The sequence below is a fragment of the Triticum aestivum genome, chromosome 3B, assembly GCF_018294505.1.
Source record: "Triticum aestivum cultivar Chinese Spring chromosome 3B, IWGSC CS RefSeq v2.1, whole genome shotgun sequence".
Classification (NCBI taxonomy): Eukaryota; Viridiplantae; Streptophyta; class Magnoliopsida; order Poales; family Poaceae; genus Triticum; species Triticum aestivum.
In genome coordinates this window covers 138,312,027-138,319,105 of record NC_057801.1, presented here as the reverse complement: position 1 = coordinate 138,319,105, position 7,079 = coordinate 138,312,027, and the positions used below count along the sequence as shown (strand labels likewise).

The 7,079-nt window shown below is 43.5% G+C and overlaps 1 long non-coding RNA gene across 1 annotated transcript; it reads right to left on the bottom strand.

Moving 5' to 3' along the window:
• Positions 1-3,378: 3,378 nt before the first annotated feature.
• LOC123069019 (uncharacterized) lies at positions 3,379-5,584 on the bottom strand. Its single transcript, XR_006432233.1, has 3 exons — positions 5,238-5,584; positions 4,131-4,262; positions 3,379-3,809 (listed from the first exon to the last, which is right to left on the bottom strand). It is a non-coding gene; the product is annotated as an uncharacterized lncRNA (long non-coding RNA).
• Positions 5,585-7,079: the final 1,495 nt, after the last annotated feature.

Here is a 7,079-nt window from a genome sequence, read left to right as displayed (position 1 = left end):
AATTTTGATCTTTGTCCTCATGAAAGCAAATTAAATTTACAACCATATTGTAGTAGACTTTGTCTTCCTGTTTAGCCTCTCAGAAATACTTTAAGCAGGCATCACACACTACTCAACTGAATGGCAATGAATTGTTCCTTGAGCAATCCTGACAAAGAAAAACTTTAGTACATAGTGTTTAGATTAGTGATAGAATTCTGATTTTACACAAATAAAATGATTGGCTACAAAATGGTATGTAAAATTATATCCCAAAAAAATTTAGGCAACGCCATTTTGTCCTAGTCAAAACACATTTCATATTCATATATGTGCCATAGTCTCAGAAAGCTCATCCCACAACAATTGTGATACATGTGGTTAATGTAATCATCAAACAGTAAAATGGGCAGGCACCTAGGAGGAATAGTCAAGATGGCATCTGCATATGTTTAAGGTTCAAATATCCTGACAAGGCCATGGTCACCTTCAATAAAGTCAAATGTCTCAAAAAGTTGGCCAATATATTTCCGAAGAGAAAAGAGCTAATCACTAATCCATAGAACCTGCACTGGCCCAACATTGTTCATATAACATTCAAATACATTAATTGAATATGTAATATAAAGGAAAAATATGTGTAAGCAAATGACATGCTAATTTTTATCTTAGTAGCTGAGAAGATGCTCAGAATCAGTACAAACCTTAATTTTATGGCTGAACGAATGCATTCTGGTAGTTGCCAACGTCACATGTTCAATTAAATCAAGGCTAAGTACTCCAGACCATTGATTTCGTCTATAGACGTAGATCTATAATAGATGATATGATCAAACATGTTCTTTTCTTGCATACCCCATAGCACAAATCAACAATAAATAGAACACACTTCAGCAGTAGTACACAACCAAAAAGAAACATTATGGTTCTGAGGTGGGCACTTACAAATGAATGGATACGAAGCAGTATAATTAGTTTAGCTATCTGTTGATCTACACCAATTGAGGTCAGTGGTCTTCACCACTCATTGGATATGTTAAAGTTGTTCAACCAAGTTCAAGAACGAATCCTGAAGGAAAATAAAAAGGGAGCAAATCTTGTTTAGTTCACTATCAAACAGAAGGAAGAACACCTTCAACAACCTCACCGAAGAGTAGCACACATCTTCGTCATAGGAAGGCTTAAAGAGTAGGTGCTGCCACGGAGCCGGCCTATATCACTGGAAAGAAGGGAAAATCTGATGGGCAAAGAAATGACCACGAGAAAGCATGAGATGGAAGGCAGACAAACGGATAAGTACGCAGGTCCCCTCCATCTCCACTATACGTATATCGTGTAAGAGAGATAGGCGAATATGGATAAGGCAGAAGCGTAGTGGCCACCTTGGACGACATCTGGCCTAGGGACGCTGCTTCTATCAGCGCGACCACAAGGGAGCTCCCAAGTCGTGGTGAGCTTGGCTGAGAGTGGTCTATGTAACTTGGCATGGTACATCATGCATTCCGTCGAACAGGTGGTCGGCACTGCGGAAGCAGAGTGAAATTAGCAAAAGAGGTTGAATGTTGCATCACCAAATCAGGAGAGATCATCTAGATCAATATAAATTTAGGACAGTAAACCATCCTCTAATAAATATAACTATACAACGACTACAGTAGAAGAAGGGCTACAGGCTCTGTTTTTAAGGCGTTCGTAAGGCGTCGCTTAGGCGACGCCTAGGCGTCAGGGCGCCCTCCAGGCTCAGGGCGTCGGCCTTGCTTTAGACAGTCGTGTAAGGCGTCCGCCTTAGGCTGTAAGGCGTCTGAAGCGTCCGCCTTAGCGCCGCCTTGCACGCCTCAGACCAAATCGGACGCCTTAGCTTGTCAGGCAGGGAAACAGAGATTGCAGGCGGGAAAACTGACCTGGGCGGGAACACAGGCGCGGGAAACATTGGTTCAGGTGCGACCAGTTATGAGAAGGGGAAAGAGAGAGTGAATCGACGCGAGAGGTCTCTCCTGTCTCCTCTCTGGACCATTGACGGAGGCTTCCTCCTCAGATCTGCGGCAGCCGCCAGCCTCCTCCCTCCGGCCATAGTTCCTCCCCCTCCTCTCTGGCTGCAGCTCCTCCCCATCCTCCTCTGGCGCAACCCTCTTCCAGCAGATCAGCACCACATCAAGGTATGAATTCAGCCCTCTCTTCTCCCCCCTTTCCCCCTCTCCTCTTTCTTCCATCCAGCAGTGTAGCTTGCCATGCTTGCCTGCTTTGTTATGCACAGCTCCTCTACTAACTGTTAGGTGCTGCCTCTCTTATGCACAGCAGTGTAGCTAGATGTGCTTGCCCGCTCCTCATCTGCATCTGTTTCTTCCCAGATCTGCTTCTCCACCCACAAGGCAGCAGCCCCACCACTGCTTCTCTCCTTCCCCATGCTTGATCTGGCTGCTCTAGTGATTTGGCTCTTCTCTCTTTTTCTTTGACAGTAGCCAGGTGTACCTGCTCTGATGGATCTAGCCAATGATCCTAGGAGAAGAGCTACATCAGATGATCCAGCCTGGAAGTATGGGTTCTGGCCAGATTTAGAGAGGAAAGATTTACTCCAGTGTACATTGTGTGGCAAGATAGTCCATGGTGGAGTGAGAAGGCTAAAGCAGCACTTTTCTGGGGGTTCCAGTGATGCGGATAAGTGTCCCGAGGCATCCATGGAGATTAGGATAGAGATGCACAATTCCTTAAACACTAGAAAGTTTAAAGCTATGGAGCGATATATTGATGAGGAGGATGAAGCTGAACTTCAAAGGCGCCGTTCTGTCATATACACAAGATGATTTGAGGCCTATGCTTTGGTAACAGTTTATATGTTAATGTTAGTTGTTAAATCTCCTAATTAGTGGCCATCTATTATATATGTATGTACAATTTATTAAGTTAATGCTAGTTGTTAAATCTCCTAATTGGCTGCCATATATTATATATGCACGTGTCTAAGGCGTCGCCTCGCCTTACGCTTTAGCGCTTAGGCGGTGAGGCGCCCCCCCAGCGCCTCGCCTCGCCTTACCGCCTTAAAAACATAGGCTACAGGTGCAAAAATAGAAAAAGGAACCTGGGCCATTGGATCGTTGGTGGATGGCACATATTCAGGTGGATGGATCTCAGCCACTTAATGTACATTTTACGAAACCCCCCTACTAGCAACTACTTATAAAACAGAACATTTGCAACCACCACCTCAAGTATTTCATCTCCCTCTCTATTCATTTTGTCCAACGACCCTTATGGAGTCTGCAGTGATGAAGCCCCATATCCTATTAGTTATACTGCTTAAAATCTTTGCTCGTACCTACTTCATCAAAACCATGCATATTTCAGTGCATTATTCTTGGCTTGTACTACATCACTAATTATACAAAAAGAAGTCGAATACAATTGTCAGTGCAAAATATGAAAATACGTATCATGGCCAGCAAGATTTTTAGTACATATGTTGATGAGACATGGTAGCACTATTTTTAGTACATGGCCAGCAAGACAAAGTATTAAGGACTAATATGATGATCACTCAACATGCATTGCTATTTAAAACGATAAAATCTACTATCTTGACGGTACATAACAGAAAAGCTCTAGCATTTCCCTCCAGTTCCACTACTTGCTCATCAAGCTTCTTTTCTGGGAGAGACCACACCAAGCAAACACGATTTACTTGAGCACAGACAAGTACAGATGCGTGATCAAGAACAGAGTTATATTTATCTTGCATAAAACTTCTCTCAATTATCAGAAAGGGGAGACTTTGATAAAAGCTTCTTCTATCCATCTGTAGTCTTGTTATTTCCTGTTGTCAGAGCATCATGCATCTACAAATACAAAGGAAAAAATATATTTTACATTACAAGGAAAGAAATAGGAAAATTATGTTCTCATTGTGAAGTAGGAACAATATATGTCCGTCCACATAACATCTTCTACTATAGTACTTTTTACGGAAAAGAGCTCAATAATTTTTGTTCTAATACTCCACTAGGTTGTGGCATAAATAATATATATATCAGCTAAATGAATCTTATCTAAGCTTGATTGGTTCACACCAAACAAATACGACTCATATTGAAACATATAGTATTATGCAGTAATAGCAATGCAAAAAATAGGTAGTCTACAAATCAAGAAGCACAAACCTCTACTGTTGTGTCATTTGTTTCTTAGAGCATGTCCTTGCATCATGGAGCACCAGTTCCTTACAAATGGTGCATTTGCGTGCGACTTTTTGATGAATTCCAGGTCTTCTTTTCTTTTCAACGAGCTTCAATCTATCCAGCATACGCGCAACAGAAATTGAGAAATTCAGCCCCAATTCCAAGATTGCAATGTTAATGTTGCAAATTAAAAACATACACAGAAAGAGAGTCTTATTTTCTACATACAAAAGGTAAAAAAATTGCAATTGTTCTTTTTACAATCGTAGTGTCATAAAATTCGAATGAGTACGACCAAAAAGCTGATACAATGATCTCACTAAACGAAAACTATCTTGATTTTAGTTTCAATGACATTACTGGACAAATAGATAGTGAACTCTCATAAATCAGTGAAGTGGCACCTATTGCAAGTCTAACGAATTTCAGTCCTGTGCGTACAAGCACTTCACATGCAGGTAATTTAATAGGTAGATGAGATTAGTTTGTTCTCGTGTACAATATCCGAGAAGAGGATGAGATTTCAATATACAGAACTGCTCGAAAATCTAGTATAAGCATATCAAGCTTGTGCAGTGATTAATATTTCTGTTCATGTGTTTTCAGATATATTGTCACAATATTGTTTTGAAGAAAAAGTGCTCCCCACTCTGATTTCTTGCTACAGAGAAAGAAAGAAACATCTAAAGAACTCAATGCGTGTTTCAGTCTAATACTAGATGAAGTCTAGAGTAACCCCTGGACTGGGCAAGCTGAGAAGGTATCGGATATAGTGCCTAACGAAATCAGGAGAGCCGAGTAGGCCAACACTAAAATCAGTACAAAACGAAAACATAGAGAGAAAAATCCATGGCTTCAGCTGATTGGAAAGGAGCCTAGCATCGATCCACCAAATTTGCCATCAGCGAGTAGCAATATACAATACCACAACTACTAATCAACATGCCACCGCTAGACCCTAGGATGTATAGACCAAGAATAGAGAAATCACCGAGATAGCAAGTTCAATTTAGAATTATAACTGTAAATAGTGTTCATAAAATAGGAATCCAACAAACATTAAGCATCACCCGAGAACGAATCACTCACCGTTGGGGGCGAGGAAGAAGACCTGGCACGTGTGGCCGTCAGGCTGCATCCACTCGGGCACGTCCGTGCTATGGGTCTTCCGGCCGGCTACAAACCCGCCGTAGTCCGGCGCGATGAAGGCGAGGTGGTGCCCTGGGGGAGTGGACCTTGGTAGCGGTTGCTGGGTTGATGTGGAGAGCAACGTCGGGGGTGCCCGGGAGACGGATCCAGACGACTTGCGAGCCAGAGTACCGTGAACGGACTGCGCAAGTCGACGGCATCCCACCGGATCTAGATCGCCGCCACAGTGTGCAAGAGATAGGGGATGGGGGAGAGGGGTGACCCGTCTGCAAAAATCAATCAGAATTGCCGGGACCTTTTTGCAAAAGTTAGATAACAGTGGGTACAGATCCCACACTTCATAACCTGTACCATCGATCTGTAATCCGACGGACCAGGTTCCTTTTTCTATTTTTGCACCTGTGGCCCTTCTTCTATTGTAGTCGCTCCCGATGTGATGTAGGCTTACACATAACTAACCTTTTGTGGCACCCCAGCTCAGAGCGACCGGTTTACCTTGCATTGCCAGCCCAGAGACCTTGTCTTCTGGCAACACACAACAACATGGTACAGAAAACAACCTTTCATGCTAGCGGAACATAGTTTATATTACAACAGTTAGCGAGGCCAAGCGGAACACACGGTGCGGCTGAACAATATGTACATTATTTAGTGAACATAAAGGGGCCTCGATCATGACAACTACTCGGCAGTGGAACAACGTCGTAGCGGGACTCCATAGCACAAGGACACCGACGTGGACACGGTCTAGACTCGGACATCACTCCTTTCCAACAGGTCTTTCCTGAAATCTGGCATGACACACCAGGTCAGTACATTGAATGTACTTGCAAGCTCACAATAAGCATAAACAAGATGACAGACAATACTATGATATTTATCCAATTTAATCAACAATGCAACTATATATCCAACATGTTGTGACAATGCTCAACAGGTACTCATTCTCCCGACTTGCTTACCAGATGTGACCAATAAACATAATATTACCAAAACATACTCGTGATCCTTACGGCGATCACAACCCGACCATCTCATGGCCCGTGATCCTTACGACGATCACAACCCGACCAACTCGTGGCCCGTGATCCTTACGGCGATCACAACCCGACAACTCATGTCCAACTCAACACAATGACCTCACTGCCATCCTTAGTGCAATTTAGTGTGCATATTTGTTAAGTGTTGACCCATGGTGTACCTTACTTTCGAGCGTGTCCGTATCCGTGGACTCAGCTATTGATAGATTAAAAACACTCTGTAGAGGTTAGTACACTGTACCCACACTACGGAACCCATGGCCTCGCACTCCCATTCGGGTGGACCAACAGCGTTCCGACGAAACCATTTCACTGTCATGACACTCTCCCAGCCCATCCGACTAAGACCCCACCGGGCTAGTCCTGGGTGGCCCCGTGTCTACCTCCAGACACCTCGACCACCATCGTGGCCACGATCCACACTAGGATCCGGTACCAAAATTAACTTAACAACGGGCTCACAAGGTTATGCTTGCTTACCGGGCCAGGGTACAACACGCCCATAACCTTCCCTAAATTGAGGTACCGACTAGAGGCACGACAATGAAGCGCATTAAGGCCGTCCCATACCGGCAAATGTGGTTGCACTGGGAAAGGCTCGTTTCAGCGGCACCACGACTCGGTCAACAACATGTTCAAGTTGAAGTATTAATCAGGTTCAACTTAATGTGAAAAGAAAATAATCGGTGTCATACTGCCATACCATGCATCACTTAACATATGCATCACATAACCGTGCAAA